Here is a 19,876-nt window from a genome sequence, read left to right as displayed (position 1 = left end):
AAATATAGTAATATGTTCCGTTGGTTAGTCAGTTTTTATTATTACTAAAGCTCTGATATCGGTCATTTTTGATAATTTTAAGTTTCTCCAACCCCTTTACTTTCATGTTGTGTAGCTGAATTTAGATTTAAAGTGCATCGGAAGTGTCACTGTTCATCTCCGAGACCCGAAAACTAAAGATTCGATGTTAATTTCGGTCGTCTTCAATCATTTTTATATGTTTCTTCCACTTCTTTTCCCTAAGTTATATCGTCAATGTGAATAAAGTTCATCCCACGTCCGAACGTCATATATGTTGAAATTTTGATAGAGATTGATTCGGTGGTACAAGAGATTAAGAGTCACAAACATAGTCACTTGCAATTTTATAATGTAAATAAGAACATTACATTTTACTTGAATGGTGTATTTGATTTTTTTTTTTAAAAATATTATTTTTCATTCTTGCTTATCTTACAGATATTAGAGATGCTGCCACTAAATTTATTGCACTTGCTCATTATCTTCCTTATGCATGGCATGAGCCGCGATAATAACACTTCTTCAGAATATACTACGGAGGACTGGTTTTTGTTGGATCCAAGAGCCACAAGAGGTATGAATGCATTATTATTGTTTTATAGGATTCCTTACGAGATGAGACCAGACGAGGCAGATCTTTACCAATACACCTTCAGAGACGAGACACCACTCTCACAATACATTTCGAAACGTACCAGGCAATTTTACAGGATACCTTATCTTCCATTTACATCTTTAAAAAATGGTCATAGCATTTCGTACTGAGTCATATAATCAGAAATGTGTAGTAATTAAAATAAAATAAGTAGATAATCTGAAGGAGAGCTAATGTAATTTTTGTGGTAAAATATAATTTCAATTCTAAGGCAATAGTAATGGATTAAAGCGTAATGATATCCCGAGATACTAATAGAACTATAGATATAAACTACTGTTACCAAATTTTAAAACAAGTCTTACAAACCAAGTTATTGAACCAAACGAATTTCGAAGTATTTTCAAATATTAACACCGACAAATTAACAACGATACGAGAACGCTACTTACTTGAATCGGTATACAATTATGCTGAGGCTTATATCGCGACAAGCATGAATTTTCATTGGTAGTGATGGACGATGTTGGTTACTAATATATATGTAGTCGAATGCAGTTCTAATGTTTGAGAAGTTCAACACTCCGCCATGCGGTTATGCTATGTGTTATCTGTGATTTATATAGGACGGGGCATACACGAGGGGCTTCATTGTCATAGCTATAACCAACTTTTTTATAATATATCTAGTCAATAATTTTTATACCAATATTTATGAGCATTTTGTTTATGATGAAAAAATAGATGTTTAGCGGGGATGATTTTAATTTCTGTAATTATATGTTCATTAGTATTTGTTGAAACGTTCCAAGCACTGACTCATGATGAAACTTGACAGATATGAAAGGAGTACATACCTTAAATTTAGAGATGATGGTTTAATAGAAGTTTAGTAGATGAGATTCTTTTCTTCTTTTCTTTTTCTTTCTTTTTTTAATGTTGAGATCTGCACTAAAGTGTCGATATGATGCTTTTTCTTTTTGAGATTTAGGTTGCAATTACTTCCGACTTACGAAAGCATAGTAGTTTTTATTTTCGACTAGTGCTGAGATAAGCCGCTTTCTGAACTTGTGGTGAAACATTAAGTACGTCCACCTACAATATACACCGTGTTTCAAAAACAAAGACTTGATTTTGGGCGGTAATAATTTCGGAACATGGGATGTGCCGGTAAAGAAATGAATGTTGTTTGATTGGACGTGTCATAGAGTTTGCGAAAACTGTCATTATATGTCAGTAAACGCGTCATCTTAGTTTGCAGTCAGTTAGAAGTAAAATGGCGTTCCCTAACAAAAGGCGTTTTGTATATTGCAATTTGCAAAGACCGAGTCAGTGATTTCGGTCCAGTGTGCTTTTCGCCCGTGTTTTAGCATTGATCCGCGTGTACCCAAAAACATTCGTCGTTGAAATTGCCAATTTGAAAACACAGAAATCACCTGCACTCATAACTCCTGTAAACGCAGGTACATTGGGTAAGTTTATGACGAATTTTACTATCGTCTACATGTTGTTCGTGTTGCTGGTGTTGGACATATAGAGCATTTATAATAGCATAGGTAAAACTTAAAGATTTTGTGAGTATTTTACACTTTTTTCTCATCTTTGCAGTATGTTTTTATTAATACATATGGACTTTAAAATCAGGTAATTCTTTTTTATACATGCTGTACTTTTTATTACGTTTCTCATTGTATGTACTTACCCGATGACTGTTTGTAGGGTATATGACTTTAGTACTTGGAAACTAATTTTAATACACAAGTACACAGCAGTTTTTTAAAGATAAAGAATTCATAAATTATTTACAATTGAGGTTTGAAATACTTTTCTTTGTAAGTCATTTGAAGAGTAATGAATTAAAAATACATTCACGCACAAAAGGTTAAGAATTGAGTTGAACAAAGTACGTGACAATGATGCGTTTTGGAAAAAGCTTGCGCATTTTTACATTACACATATCAGTTGTTAGTAAACGTAAGAGTTGTAATAATACTATAATATCATGTCTTACGATTATAAGTAGTTGATTATACTTGGGTGCTGTGTTCATGTGTATAAGTTTCAAAGGCAAGATAAATGAAAACTACAAGATGCTATTAGTTAAAATAGTTTCTCGAGTGCTGACACTCTTGATATTGTTCAGCTATGCGTAAGAGGTCCTTAGCCCCCGGTCATTTGGGAGATTCTTTCATGCGAAAAAGTATAACTATTCGGAAAGAGACGGGAATAGGTATTATATATTGTCAAGGCTCTATATTTGTATTTTACATTTAAAATTGCAACCGGGTGTTTCTCGCTGCCGTATGCGTTCGCCCGATCATCACCCATGTTCTTCGCACTCACAGTCATTCGAAGAACGGAATACGTTCTCTGTACACAAACAGTTTATGGTTGTGAACTCGGAAAGCCTGGTACTTGTGCTTGTCAAGATCAAAAAGTGGAAGAAAAAAGGATGTGTAAAATGTAAAGAGGGTGCAACAGTGACTGATACTTGTAAGAAACATATTCATTTGTAATTCGTGCACATTCCGCCTGTAGCGCTACTGTAGCACAACGTATATGCTGACTGTATAACTCTTGTACACCGCTTGTAGGTCTAATGTACGTGACGACCGAAACTATGTTGTCTGCACTGATTGTGATAAGGCAATACTGTGCTGCTTTTGGTTTTCTTTTTTTCTCCTTTGTCATTTATGAGACAGACACCAAACATGTTGTGTTTGCTTGTTGCACACACTGAACACGTTCCTGCGGAGCGAAGTGTTTAAGAAGTTGACTACATATTGTTGTTTAGGATAGAAATATGATGAGTACTTTGAATTATAATACAGTTTTAAATTGGTTAACTGTTGAAAAAAAATATGAAAATAAAGCTGTACTTGTAAATGTATTAGTCGAGAACGTAGTTACTGACACTGTTGATTACATATTTTCTCGTGGATGAATTTCATTACGCTAGAGGTGAAAAGCAGTACTGCAAAAAAAAATGTAATTCATATTGAGCATGATAGGAGGCAATGTTCATTTGAGATTTTCCAGGGCGGGGGGTTAAATAAACGATGGTTGAATATAGTACTGTGAAAATTCTGGTTACTCAGATTGAGCATGCTCGGAAAATGCCCTAGATGGAATTTTAGAGTTCTAGGCCCAACGTCTATAATCATCACTGACTGTCACTTCAATAATGTGTTTTATGGTCTCATGTCCGTGTTCCCATCCTTTCCCTCCCCCTCCAACTGGATACTTGATACTTTTTATATTCCAAAGTTTTGTGCTAGTTTTCTGCCGAAACCTTGAGTTTTGTACTCTCATCGGTTTCGAATCGAAGTTATGTGAGACGTGGCCTCAAAGGTTATGATGCAATTCAAGCACAGTAATCGTCCAAATTTTGTAAGGGACTCCCACTGGGAATCGAACGTATGACTACGTGCACGAATGGCGCGTGTGCTAGCTACTAGAACAACGGAAAGGGCGTAACCATTTTCGAGTCTCTTCAGAATTACATCTTACAAGATGTGTGTACTTGCAATATAAGAAACAAACATAAATTAAAATTATAAGAAAATCTTAACAAAATCCATATAAACGTTTCCGAATATGTTGAAAAAGCCAGAAATCTCTCACTCTCTCTCCATTCCATGTCGTGGTGCTATTTAAAAGTATACTTTAAAAATAATAATAATAAAAAACTCTACAGTCGCACCTACAACATTGGATGGCAAATGGTCTTGTTTTTCTTAATGCATAAGTTTACATTAATTAAATTCAAAAGTTGCATTCTAACTTCTTTTTAAATTGTATCAAAAGTACCACTATTCGTCTTAGCACTAATGAGAACTATGGATTCGCCTTTAATATCCGTCATTTTTGATTACTTTTAAAATGTCACTCTTCCCGATTCTTCAGGGATGAACTTGAACGGCATGGAAACAGTCATTATCTATATCAGAGACTCACCCGTAAATTATGGATTCAACACAAATATCGATCATTACAATTATTTTAAAATGTCAGCTCTCCCTTCCCAACTCCTTGAGATGCTACGGGTTCCTTACCCTCCTGCGTATTTCTTTCCAGATTGTAAGACATATATGTATCAAGTTTAGTTGGAATTAAACCAAGTGTTACATAATTATGTAGGAAAAAATGTTTTAAAATTAATGGAGGTGACTCTTGAACTGGAAGTAGCAGAAATCAAGGACTTCCGGTTTAAGATTGATCACTGTAGAGCAAAAGACGTTAGTAGAAAGCTAGTAGGGGTATCTGAAAATCAATTAATCGTCCTAAGAGTGCATATATTTTTATCTCTGTTCTTAACCTACAACTAAAACAGGAATTGGTAACGATTAACTATTTCCTGTTTTTAACGTTGATTTCTATGGAGGAAAAACTGTAATAGATAACAAAACGCTGTTTTCCGTAATCGATTAACCGTACCAAGAATACACTTCATCTCCATCCTTAACCCTCTACTAACACCGAAAGTGGTATAAATCTACTATCGATTCCTATTTCATTATTAATTAAGAAAACAATGTGTGAGCCTCCTTAGTGTCTTCATCAGAAATCTTGACCACTCACCCTGCTATGAAAGATGATATTCTTGCAACCGCAAAAGGAAATTATAATGCTGTGGCTCTAAACTTCATAATCAACCAAACAAAATTCACATTTATCGGATTTAATTCTAAGTGTAGGTATGAATACAGGCCTTTTCAAAAAGAGGTGAGTGGCAAAGTTTTCTTGAACAAGACTGTATATGACAAAGGCAATATATAGAGCGACAAGGTTTTTGTATTTTATTAAGCGTCCCTAGAATGTATTCCATCTCCACTCTAATACTAGTCTATATTGACTGTATATGACAAAGGCAATATATAGCGCGACAAGGTTTTTGTATTTTATTAAGCGTCCCTAGAATGTATTCCATCTCCACTCTAATACTAGTCTATAATACTAAGTGGTAGATATCTACTACAACTTCTGGTTTCAATTTTAATTGAAAAATATTGGGTGGTCCTGTTTACTGTCTTTAAAAGATTTTGTTTTAAATGAGAAGTCCTAAAGCCAAATTTCATGTTTGTTACTTTCAGAGATTCTGAGATACCGACATGCTATTACATGAATAATAATTCCTATTCTCACCTTTTTCCTTCCCCTTTATTACTAAGATATAAAAGGAATGCTAAAACACGTGTTAAATTGTTTTAAATTGGAAATCCAAGTACCAGATTTCAAGTTCCCAGTCCTATGCGTCTCGGCGATAAGGACATCTTATTAAAATAACTCTCACCCCAATTCCTCCTCTTTTCGTGAATTTTCAAAAAAAATCTTAGTTGTACCCCTCGTCAGAAATCCTATGTAGGTGTAAATTCAGAGTTTCTAGGTAGTCCCTAGAGCAGTGGTTCCTAATCTCGTCGTGCGAGTCTGTGACAGAACTAAATTCAAAATTACAAATATTACGAATGTTGTAACAAACATTAATTTAAATATCATTTAAACACGAAATAACTATTGTGTAAGAACTGTGGTTTCATTAAGGACAAAACTGTGCACTACAATGCTATGCCGGAGTCTTCCTGGAAATAAATAGAAACTTGTGAGAATATGCTATTATTGTTTACTATTATTATATGCAAGCCCGTTCTTCGTACGGGTAGAATAGATTTATGAGAAATATTTGAAAGTTATATTTGATCACCCTTTCCCCGGGGCTTAACTTATTTGAACAAAAGTGAAATAAAACCACTAGCTCGACCATATTCAAAAATGTGTTTCATAGGACGCAGTATTTTTCTTTGCAAGAAATCTGAATTCTCTTCTGCTTTTACGATTTTTTTTTCAAAGTGAGTTGATAAAATAGAAATGTCCCACGTGCTAAATATGTTTAAAAATTCATTTCAGACGTTTCAAACCCTTGCCATGTCGGTCATTTTGTGAATACAAAACGGCAAGTTGAAAGTTTTAGAAATGGTCCTGTAACCTCTTTTGGAAGCAGAATTTTCGAAAACGCTGAGGCATGGTGACTTCGTTAAGTAAAGAGTTTATACACCTAACTTTATCTTCTAGGCTTGGAAGATATTTAATTTTCGCCGTAAATATTTACTCCTCCACCTTCTTAGGATACGAATTTTAATGAAACTGACACGGTTTAAAAATGGCTTCAGCCAATTGCTAACGATGTTCTAAAACTCTCAATCGTCTTTATGAGATGAGACGGAAGTGGAATTTCCTAGAACGCTGGGTTGCGTGTCTACTTGGTTTTTATATTAAATTTCATCTTCATACATGAGAGATTTTTAAGATACTATATTGTAATATTTTAGACGTAGACCCCTCCCCATAGGATACCCATTTCAGTCAAAGTCATATGATGAAACCATGCTCTAGAGTAGTTCTAAATATGTTGAGTATTTCTCCTCGAAGATTCTATGATCATGAGACAGCAAAACCCGATTGAAATGTCGAGAAATAAATAAATTAATTCCTCCCTCCTTTTGCTTAAAAGGAGAATTTCGAAAACTCTGAAATACGTATTCCATTCTGTTTAGTTCAGAGTTTATATACCAAATATCATATTTCGAATTTATGCGAATTTCACATTTCATAACATTTTCTGAATAAATAGTGGTAAATTTTAATATTATAGAAATCGTCTCTTTTCTCTATCTTTAAAAGAGGAATTTCTGGAAACGTACGTTCAATTATTTTTAGTTAAAAATTCTTGATAACTTCTACAAATGAGGTCCAAGCTATACGTTCAGTCTCATTCATGGACTCCACGAAAGCCGGATCTTTCATGAGTTGTCTTATTTGGGGACCATCAAATATTCCAGCTTTTAATTTTTCTGTGCTGATCTGAGGTAGCTTGTTTCCCATGTAAGCAAAGCACGGCCCGTCCTTATTTAGCGCCTTTACAAACTGCTTCATCAAACCGAGCTTGAGATGTAGAGGTGGCAAAATGATTTTGTCACACTCAACAATAGGCATGTTAATAATATTTTTCTTACCAACAACCATGTCGTCTCTCTGCGGCCACTCTTTTTTTGACCAATGGTTTGCTTTGTCTCTGCTATCCCACAGACATAGAAAACAAGGATATTTTGTGTAGCCACTTTGCTGTCCAAGAAGAAAGTTCACCATCTTTAAATCCACACAAATCACCCACTGATGGTCCTGATATTTAATTTTTTCCATAACCAAAGCAATTGCTTCATATTCTTCTTTCAGTCGTGCTGAATGAGCGATTGGAATTGAGCCATATTTATTGCCATTGTGTAGAAGGACGCATTTTAAACTTCGCTTGGAGCTATCAATAAACAGGCGCCAACCATCTGGATTGTATTCTGGAAGACCCATGTGTTCTAGGAGACCTCTAACATCGTGACAGAATACGAGATTTGTGTCTTCAGTGAAAAATGGTAAAAACTCCTTTTCCCTTGTTCGGTAGAATGTGATTTTAGTTCCTTGTTCTAGTACGTTTTTCTCCTTCAATCTGGAAGCAAGTAATTCAGACGATTCTTTTGAAAGATTAAGGTCCCTAACTAGATCATTTAGCTCATCTTGATTAAACTGTTGAGGAATTGTTGACATTCCCTCATAATCACTGTCACTTCCATCATCCATGTCACAAGAATGTTCACTACGTTCGTTTTCAGTCTCACAAAGCTCTGGCAAGTGGTGAAACGTTGGGATTGGTATTTCATCGGAATGAACAACTGGACGTCTTGCTGAAGGCAGATCAGGATATGTCCACTTGTTCCGGTTATTTCTATTCATACCCGTAACATTTACCAGGCAGAAATAACAGTCATCAACATGGTTTGTGGGTTCCCTCCAAACCATTGGAACACCAAACTTAAGACTTTTTCTTTTTCCAGTTGTCCACTGTCGCAAGTGTTCAGTACACATTTTACACACAATATGTGGAGCCCACGTTTTATCTTGGTCCCCTAGGCGTACACCAAAATATGCATGATATGCTTTTTTTACAAAGTCACTGATATGTTTTCTATTGTCTTTAAATGTGTACTCACCACATATGTAGCAAAACACATCAGGATGGTTAACACAACTTCTTCGACTTGAACTCATTTTATGTTCAGGCCACTAACACGGATGTTAAATATAAAGCCTTAGTATACGCGATACAAGTTATGATTTCAGAACAAAACTCACATGTTCCAACATGTCACTCCACCTGCAAGACAACAACTACGATCCACTAGCCAAGTAGAATACCAATGCAATCTAGTGGACGTTCCTGGAACTACTATATGACTAGTTTCCGTTTAGTACCGACAGATAGCAGCACTAATGAGAAAAGAGCGCCGTTCTTCCAAATAGAAATCTCTATAGAGCACAGTAGGATTTATTTGAGTTGCAGAGTTTATAAGATCATATTCAAACTTGTTATTACGAGAATATTTGTATTTCTTTTGCTTATTTTGTATACTATTGCAAGAAGCATGCAGAAATAGTGGTTACATCATTTATAATTTACATATTTATTTTGGATTGTAATATTTCTTCCACATACATTGTAACGTAAATAACACTACTGGTACAGTAGCCTGTATTTACCAAAGTAGAGCTGATAGAAAAAAACTGCTTACATTATGGATTCAACGCCCCACACATAGTTAAAATCAGCTCTAAAATTTTAGGCACCAAGAAAAAATTTTTTTCTGTAGGCCTGTGTAATCAGTAACTCACTTATACTGTCTTATATACAGTATAGATTATAACATTATTGTTATTAATTTCGTTGCTATTACTTACGATTTCAGAAGACAATGCTGGAACTAAAATTGCAGAAACGGTCAAGGACATGCGCGAATAATGTGAGCGTGAAGTATGTAGGTTTTAAGAATGTGGACGCTTGTTAAAAAGGTTGAAACCATTGCCCTAGAGAATCCCAACACTTTAATTTAGAAAACAGAGTCTTGTATCATTTCCTACTTTATAACAATACAACGAATAATCTATAAGAACATTGAACTTCTGCTAAATTACCTCGCTGAACAGTACTAAATGATCACCGAATGTTAACATGAAATGGAGGCTCCACACAACTAGATCGACTTCTTCTTTAGTTCTTTATAATACTGAAGTACCATTATAGATAAAGTGAGACCGTAGAAAAAATATCCTTTCCTCTAACAGTTAAAAGAATAACAGAATATGGACGCAATAATAATAATAATAATAATAATAATATAATAATAATAATAATAATAATAATAATAATAATAATAATAATAATAATAATAATAATAATGTTTATTTCTGTGCCATGAACAGCCTAATGGCAAAAATACAGCACTTTATTTGAGAAGATAAACACATATTACATACAAAGTAAGCTACACACTAAGATAATAAAACATAATGATAAAATAAAGTGAAATAACATCGGATTAATAATTCCTTGTCAAATTAACACCTTTTTTTCTAGTATCTAAATAGTCGTCATAAATAGTAAAACTAATATTTGTCAAGCTCTAAAATTCATGCTTTTATGCTGATAAAAATAAATTAAACTAAATTAAAAGAATTGGTAAATCTCCTTAAAATTACAGATTTCGGATTCAAAGGAACTAATGTTGATATATTTCTTGTATTATACATTGGTACCCTTATACCTATATTATGCAAGCAATATTCACTATTATACCTATTGTCTAGTAGTTTCTTAATAAAATCTCTTTCAATAATTTTCTTCTGTCTTCCATTGCCTGTAATCCCCAAAATTGACACCAGTATTCATAACTACGTCAGTAGTAATCTCTATTCATTTTATAGCAGAGTAACCTCATAAAATATTTTTGTACTGATTCAATTTTGTTTGCCAATGTTATACCTATACTATTCCAAATACTTACACCGAACTCTAATTTTGATCTTGATAGCATCTTGTATAAATATACATATGAACTGGCATTTCTAAACTCAGGCCATTGTTTGAAAATAAACCCTATTATTCTTCTAGTCCCTTGGATTGTATCATTTATATGATAGGTAAATTTCATGTTTCTATCAAACACTATACCCAAATCTTTAATCTGTTCATCTTTGTGCAATGTTACTCCATTAATTGCATATTTGCTCACGTAGTATTGGGTTTTGTTAGTATATGATATGTATTTAGTTTTCTCACAATTTATTTTCAATAAGTCACTTTTACACCATGCACTAACAGTATCTAGATCTTCCTGTAGTAAGTAGTTATCATACTCACTATTTACTATTCTAAATAATTTTAAATCATCGGCATACAACAAAATATTTGAGTATTTAATTTTCTCAGGTAAATCATTAATAAATATTGAAAAAAGAAGGGGTCCCAGAGGAGAACGCTGAGGTATGCCATTCTTTATAAAACCGTAACTACAGGTTATTAGACCAATTTTTACTTTAAATGTTCTGTTTGCTAGATTATTATTATTATTATTATTATTATTATTATTAATAATAATAATAATAATAATAATAATTCAGTTTCTTAAAAATAGTATTCAAAAATAGATAGAGGAAACTACAGTCTGAACCAGAATTATAAGGAACCAGATTAAAACGTTTTAGCCACTTCTGAACCCACTAAGGAAGGGAAAAGTAGAAAATAATAGATGAAAGGTAAGAGAGGAATAGTAAGAAGAAGAATGCAGTTGGTCGATGATTTGAAAAATTGAATCAAGTATTGGGAAATAAAAGAGGAAGCTGAAGATCGAGAAACGTGAAAGAAGAATTTCCAGACCAGAACCTAAGAAAACACACAATCACACTCACATCTCCCATTAGTCCCAGTACGCGCCAACAGGAACAATACTTAAAATTAATAATAATAATAATAATAATAATAATAATAATAATAATCATAATATTAATAGGGGAGAGGAACGGAATGGCGATCAGCCCACTTTGCCCTCTTGCGTGACCCGAGGAGAAGTCAAACTAGTGCTGCCATCTGCCTCTTGTAGCAAGGTTCCATGTGTATTGTCGAGGAAGTTGTCAGAGAAGACTGAAGACTATAGCGTTTTGAAACTTTTTGTTGATTTTCTTATAAGAATCTGCATATTTCAACTCATGATACGTACAATTTTAACTTCTAAGATCTTGAAGTTACTAAGATTCATAAAAAAGTTATATTTACGTCTAATTCAACACACAGTTATATTTGAAAGAAACTTCGTTTTACAGTATAACCAGGTAAATTTTCAAAATGGCGCAATGTTTGGAATGCCGATCAACGTGATCGGTTTACCATAATATTGTTCGCCATTCCTAACAAACATTTGGAATACTTCTCCTGCCAAAAATTATAAAAGAGGCTAGACCTAATATAGGTAATACGCTTCCTTGAGTCAAACACTGAAACTTTGGTGTCGGTGTAACTTTGTGGATCGTGGGTGCATGCTGACTGTACTGTTATTGACTCACCACGTCGATATATCTCTGACGTGTCTTTGAGAGAACGTCAATAAAACATCCAGTTGACGTTTCTCAGTCTTTCGAAGTCGCAGTTCTGCAAGATAAATCCTCTGGAACTATGCGTATATTATTAAGCTTGTACTGTGATCGCCATTACCAACATGTGATGGGAATTGCGACCAAAGTAGCAATTTTAGTTTTTTCCAGCCTGTTCCCGAACTGAAAGAATGATCTTTTTATTTTACACACTTATTGTAGAAGGATTGGAGTATGTATTTACAAATTTGTTACAATGTATTTTGCAAATGAAACTACGTAATAACCCATTTTTCTTAGGTGATCCCCATTGACCACCTCTCCCCCAATAATAATAATAATAATAATAATAATAATAATAATAATAATAATAATAATAATAATAATAATAATTATTATTATTATTATTATTATTATTATTATTATTATTATTATTATTATTATTATTATTATTATTATTATTATTATTATTATTATATTCCACGATAGCTGCTGCGACTAAGTTACTGCGCACGATAGATCTTGAAAGAAAGCATTTTTTATTTTTTATTAATTTAATTTAATTTAAATTTATTTTTTTGCAAAATTTTGGCAGAGTAATTATTTCGAATAAGCTAGTAAATTGAAGTGATCCATAATCCGGAAGTGGTAGAAATCAGCCATTTCCAAGTTTTAACGTTGACCACTATAAAACAAAAACGGTTTTCGGCAATCGATTAAGCATTCCACGAAATCGTTTACCTGCTTAAGTTACCAACCGAAAGTAGTAGAAATAAGCCATTTCCGGTTTTACGTTGAACACTATAGAGCAAAATCGATAAACAGGGACTGTAATGGCAAATCCTTTAGATTGGATCTGGCAAGACGTTACCAAGAAATAAATTACGACACGCAAATCAAGCCCAAAACTTGGCCAAGCTCGGGCAGCAAATGTAGATATCTTAATTAGGTTGAGGGTTGCCCACTACCGAATTTTGTTCCGATTCGGCTAATAATTATAACGAAAATGCTGCTGGCTAATTAAGTAGTTATCGAGAAATAAGGTATAAAATGCAACCCGTATCCACTCTGTTCTTGGCCGAGATTGACCACAGAATATACCAGTACTTATTTCTTAGGGAATGGGCTAGTTGCTCAGAAAATTTACTAAACATCCGGCTAGTGTTTATTTTAAAAATAAACTCTAGTTAAAACCGTAAAGAGGATGACGTAATATGTTCTCAAAAAGGCTTCTCGCTATCCATTCTATAAGGCGCAATGTTATAATCGGAGGCGATTGATTTCTACCACTTCAAGTTTTAGTACAAAGATTACAGTCGAGATAGAACATATTCTTGGGACGCTTAATTGATCTCAGAAAACCTCTTCTCGCTATTTAGTATCCTTTCAATCTGTTATAATCAACACTAAATTGGAAAGTAGTTGAGTTTTGCTACTTCCCACTTGATTACAAGTTTAAGAGAGAAGGCGATATTTATTCCCACAACGCTATATTAATTCCTAAAACAGATTCTTTCTATCCCACTATGTAGATTAATTTGAAGCCAGAAGTCATAGTTAGGTTAATTTCTATCTCTTCAGTTTTTACCAGGATAAAGCTGAAAGTTTAACCTTGATATTCTTAAACCTTAAACCTAGCGAATCACCTCTACTAACAAACTCCCTCGAGAGGAATCACTCTACATATATATTGCAAAAAGCAGAATTAAAAAAAATCGCATTCGTCAAAAGGTATCGTTTGATGTAACGGCCGCACGTATGTACGTACTAAATAAATAAACTTCCTGCACTACGATCCATAAGTTCAACTACGCGATCCCAATTAATACTTCATATACCCCAGCCACACATACACACTAGCATATGTAAACACGGAAGTATACCTGGTAGAATCCACACGCTTACGCCGGAAACTAGAAACATACACACACACACACAGAGAGAGAGAGAGAGAGAGAGAGGCAGACAGAGAATCTTGTTGGACCGTATACTGAATGCACCACTACTCACAAAATCAATTAACGAAGAAAAAGGAAAGAATTTGTAAATGAAACTTTCAAAGATTTGTATCACTGTTGCGTGTAAACCACGAAATTGTTCCATAATTATTCATTCGTAATACGATGTATATAGAGGTTTTTTAATGGCAGTATAACAAAATGCCTTCAAATTGACCACAAAATAAAAAGCGAAATTTATTTCTCAAATTGTGTAAAATCGAAGTCGGTGGGCATTATGGGAACAGTCTACAATAACAATATATGCAAATAAATATTAATATACTTCACGTTTACCAGTGGGTGCAAGAAAGCTTGGAAGAGTGTTTGGTTTCATAATAATTAACGGATGTAATTATTTATATATATATTTCAGCACAACAGTATGAGAGAGAATAAGTTCCAACTTGCAGTTCGTGAAGAGTATGCTCATTAAGAGTAAACGACATGTGGATATAGGCTTCATGTTTCTGCACAGTGAGGGCAACATATCTATTCACTAGTGCAGGAAGTTTATTTATTTATTTATTTTATTTTATTTTTTATTTTGTTTATTTATAACAGCTTTCAGATACAGCACTAGGCCCTTTTACACTGAAACATTGTAACAATTTGATAACATAACGATTTAATAAAAATTTGAGGTTAAGATGGTACAACGAAACAGCGACATTACAAAAAATGATTACTAATAGATTATCTGAAAGTATACTCGCTTGAGAAAAGCGTCTACAATTTCCTCTAACTGATTATAGCTACTAACAATTCGGTTTACAACGGGCTTTTGGACAATATTAACTCTCGCCGCTCGAGTGTAAAAAAGATTACTAGATGGTGTTGTTCTAGGGGATACGCGAAAATTGATCTAACTTAACAACTGTTTACATGATATGTGGCCATATACAATTTTTTGAAAAAAATATTAGGTCAGAAATTTTGTTTCTCACTAGGGGAGGTGCGACATTGAGGGATTTTAAACGTCATTTTATTGGAAGTGTTCGGAGCTGAAGTACTCAGTAGGATACAATGACTAAAAAGAAATTAATTACGTTATTATTTTTTTAATGAGAAAGGCAGGCTATAGGTAAGATAGGACAACAATACTTAATAGCGGGAGCAACATATGAATTATAGAACAATCTTAAGGAATTAAGATTTCTTATGTCAGTGAAGCGATAGAGCAGTTCCAGTTTTCTCATAGCACTACAAGATATTGTGCTTATTTGATCGCAAGAGAGAGCTTACTCTGAATAATAACAACAAGATCTCCGAAGGAGGATTTATGTTCTTAAGACCAATTTTGTAAATGTGATTTATAGGTAGCGCATCGCACCAGGATTGAACTTGTCTGTAGAGTTTGCAACCATCAGCAAATAAAAGAATATTTGTAGAGGTGTTTATGAACAAAGAAGGCAGACCGTCCATGTATAATAGGAATAGAAGTTAACCCAAAACTCTGCCTTGAGAAACACCAGAAGTTACGGGAATAAAATCAGAAAAGTAACCTGGAACTGAAACTCGTTGTGTCCTATTACTGAGATAGGTTTCCAGAAGACTAAGCAATTTGCCATGTAAATTAAATCTAGAATGTAGTTTGTATATAAGAAGATGGTGTGGAAGGGAATCGTAAGCCTTTGCCAGGTTCAAATACAATATGTCGAGTTAAGAATTTTCTGAGACAGTATCGTGCAGAAGAACAGATAAATTAGTAACACAAGATTTTCCTGGCAAAAAGCCGTGTTGTGAGGAGTTTATAAATGAAGCAACATTATGAAAGATTCTGTTTTCGATTATCTTTTTACAGACGAGTGAGAGAGGTGATAATAAAGAAATAGGTAGAAACGAGGACACATCATTTTTACCCGACTTATGAATAGGACACCTTACGCAAACCACGATTTAGTAAATTCGAAAGCCGTTTGAGACGGGGGTTATCTAGTATTTCGCAGAGTTCATCACTGTTCCGATTCATACTGATGTTTTCGTCTCGTCAAAGGTGGATTTTGGAACCCGTTATGGACAACAATCATGAACCTGCCACTGTCCTAACCGTTTACGATTGCTATAACATATCCATTTGTTAGCAGAAGTAATAGTACGATATAGAAAACCTTTCCGGTAATTCCACACACTGAGAACACTGCACACCTCCAGATGGCGGTGATTTTTGTTGGCTTGTGTGAAAAATCATATGGTGCGAATAAATTCAACACTTTCACTTTATCGATTAGTGGAGCTGCTGAGCGACAATAACATAGTGAATGTCTAACTTGTCAGTAATTGAACGAACAATTTACCGATTGTCCGTTTCCAGTATCGTTTAACACTAGAAGCATTAGAGGGGCCATTTTGACCCATCTGGATGATTATTTTGTTATAATTTCTAAAGTTATGAAAATGTGGCCACCAAATGTCCCGACTTTTTATCACTCTACCAATACTCTAACTTAATCATATTTTTACACTTAAAAATATTTATATATACCACATTTCTTACATTTTACCTAGAAGCCTCACAGGGGTCATTTTGACCCTCATGCCTACAATGCGGATTTTTGACAGTTGCAAACATTTTGATACTCACATATTTTTAACATACTAATTTGTATTACTTTTGTGACTGATATAATTCACTATATGTGTGTTCTAAGTGGCTACTGTTAGTGTTGTGCATGATGAATGCTGAGAAAAAAACTTTCGTCGGAAGAAATACTACAAGAACTACAGGCTATTGATGGAATCGCCTCTAGTGGTGACTATAGTGATAGAAATGACGATGAATGCATTGGTGATATCAGCATTGATAAATTGGCAGATGGTGAAAGTGTATCTGCGAGTTATGAAGAATTTAGTTACAGTGGAAGCATGGGAGATGAGACGAATGCTGAAAACTTTGAATTATCCAGAGATTAGACAGTTTGGGTCGAACAAACCTGTGCAAGTGTTCACGGAAGGGCTAAACATCATAACGTGTTACGTAAAACTCCAGGTCCAAACCCATATATTTTTCGGCATATGGACGACACAGTTTCTAATTCCTTCAGACTTACAATAGATGAGCCTTTTATGCGACATTAAAAAGTGTACGGAAGTCGGAGCTCAAGAGTTTTGAATGACCCAACTTAGTAAGTTTCACTTCAAGAGTTAGACGCCTTCATAGGGTTGTTATATCTTCGCGGTGCTTTAGGAATGAAGGGGATTAGCATAAAGAGCCTTTGGTCAAAGAAATGGGGACCATGAGTTTTCAGTAATGCAATGTCAATAACAAGATTTAGAGAAATCATGCGATTTCTGAGATTCGATATAAAAAGTACTAGGATGGAAAAGTTTTGTATGATTTCCAAGGTTTGGAAAGCTTTTATTGAACACTCTCAAAAGTGTTAAATTGTAAGGTTGATGAACAACTGTTTCCAATGAAGACGCGGTGCAAATTTATACAGTTCATGGGCAACAAACCAGACAAATATGGCGTAAAATTCTGTATGCTAGTGGAAGTGGTACACAAATACATAATAAATGGCTTCCCATATTTAGGAAAGGATGATGAACGACCAGCAAACACACAGCTTGGTGAATTTGTTGTACAGAAGCTTGTGTGACCTTTCGCAGAGTCCGGATTGAATGTCACATGTGACAACCTTTTCACATCCCTACACCTCGTTCGTGATCTCAAGAAAAATAATATCAGTTTGGTAGGAACTATCCGTAACCACAGGAGAGAAGTTCCAGATTCAGTAAAAAAAAAAAATCGAGGGAAAGGACCTATACAGTACAACTGTACTGAAGACTGAAGATGATACACGCTCACAGAATATCACTGCAAGAAGAACAAAATATTCTTCTTTTGAATAGCCACTCTTGTGTTGGCATCGATATCAGCCATAAGAAGAAAAAGCCTGAAACAATTTTATTTTACAATAAGCAAAAGTTTAAAGTTTGGTGTAATCGAACAGATGGCACGAAAGTACTCCGTGAACGTTGTGAGTAGAAGATGGCCAGTACAGATTTTCTATAACATCCTTGATTTGGCAGCTACATATGCTTTCGTCCTCTACAAGCTGGTAAAGGGTAGAAAGATCACTTGTCATCAAGTTCTTTTGGCATTAGGAGAGGAACTGTGCTCGGAAGTGAAGACACTAAAGGAGGACGGTAATCGTACCAAACAGTGTGTACCTGGATTCCTTCAAACAACCAAGCGGAAGAGATGTTAAGTATCTGAGTGCAATGGAAACAAAACACAAGATCAATGTTTCCACTGTAAGAGGCACACGTCTGTGGATTCTAGACAAAGATCACCAAAAAGTACGTTGTTTGTTCAAAATGTGATGAGTAGGCATGTAGATGTGAACGTTATAGAGCATGCCTACTTGTATAGAAGTTCATGTTCTAATTCATTTTTTATTATATTTTATTTTAATTCCTATTGTTTATGATGTTTCAAGGGAAACTAATTATTTTTACAGTAACAATAAGTAGTGTTAATTATATTTGCTATATTATGTAACTTCATTTGAAGTTACTTTATAAATTACGAAACTTATTAAAATTATTTACTAAGAACAATACCAAATGTAAAATAAAGAAAGAAAAAATGACATTTGAATTTATAAATAATAAAAATGCACAATAACACCAAAAGTATACAAAAAATAAAGAATAGTACTCTTTAATGTGTGTATTTTTAAGTAGGGGTCAAAATGACCCCTTTGATGCTTCTAGTATAAGCAAGATTATGATGCTCCTAGTGTTAAGTAGACCGGATCAGAGAATTCTCTTTGTCGGCTTATATTTCAATATTATGTACATGACATGAAATTTCACAGACGAACTGCGTTTATTGCATTCGTCCCAACTTCTGACCTAAATATTTTATTGTGCTTTTTTGTGGGGTTTAGTATTGAGTTTTCATATGGCATTTATGTCCAATTATGATGTGATCAGATAAGGAATGCTGTTTTCATGATAACGACAAAATTATGGAATGAATATATGGAAAAAAGATAGATCAATACCAAGAAACCTATGCATCCGGTGTTTCTACACCACAAAGTTCACTTGGTGCGAGCTGTAATAGAATCAGAGACCTCACTGCCTGAGGTGGGCGCTCCACCGCTGAATTTCCACAACCTTCTTTACGCGATAATGTTCAACAACATTCGATATGTCTGTCTTGCCTGCTAAGTGAGTGGAAGGATCTCTAGAGACCTTTTTGAGCATGAAGACAGTTGTGATACACTTGCGATCTCGGTGAATAAATTGGTTACATTGCGGTGTAGCTTTCGACCAGACGAAAAAGCGGAGATTTCAAGTGCACAAGCCGAATACACATGAATAACTGTTATTTTGATCACTTTACTTAGGTATATACCAAATGAAGAAGAACGTATTTACTATAATATTGATTTATTTCCAAATGACTTTTGGTATATTGGTTTAAATGTTTCGAATCACAGATTAAATTTTTCATGAACAATCTGTGTTTCACCTTGGCAGATAAGATTAAATTTGCTTGAAAACATATACTGTTCAAACGTTGAGAAGTTATTAAAAGCATTAACTATTTTACAATGTAGCATTTGGGAGTATTAAAAATTGTGTAGTAAGAATTTAATATATTTTTAAAAGAAGTATGTTTTAAATTGAAATTCAATTAATCCGCTTCAAAATTCAACGAGAATTGAGATTTATAATGTGACTTATTGTTTACTTTATAGAGAGAGAACTATATTTATTTTTAAATAGTATTATTTGTGTTAAATGTCACTAGATTGTTAAAGTAATATTTCTGTTTCTTCTA

This window comes from Thermobia domestica, chromosome 3, assembly GCF_964235325.1.
Source record: "Thermobia domestica chromosome 3, izTheDome1.hap1.1, whole genome shotgun sequence".
NCBI lineage: Eukaryota > Metazoa > Arthropoda > Insecta > Zygentoma > Lepismatidae > Thermobia > Thermobia domestica.
This window is presented reverse-complemented; position numbering follows the sequence as displayed.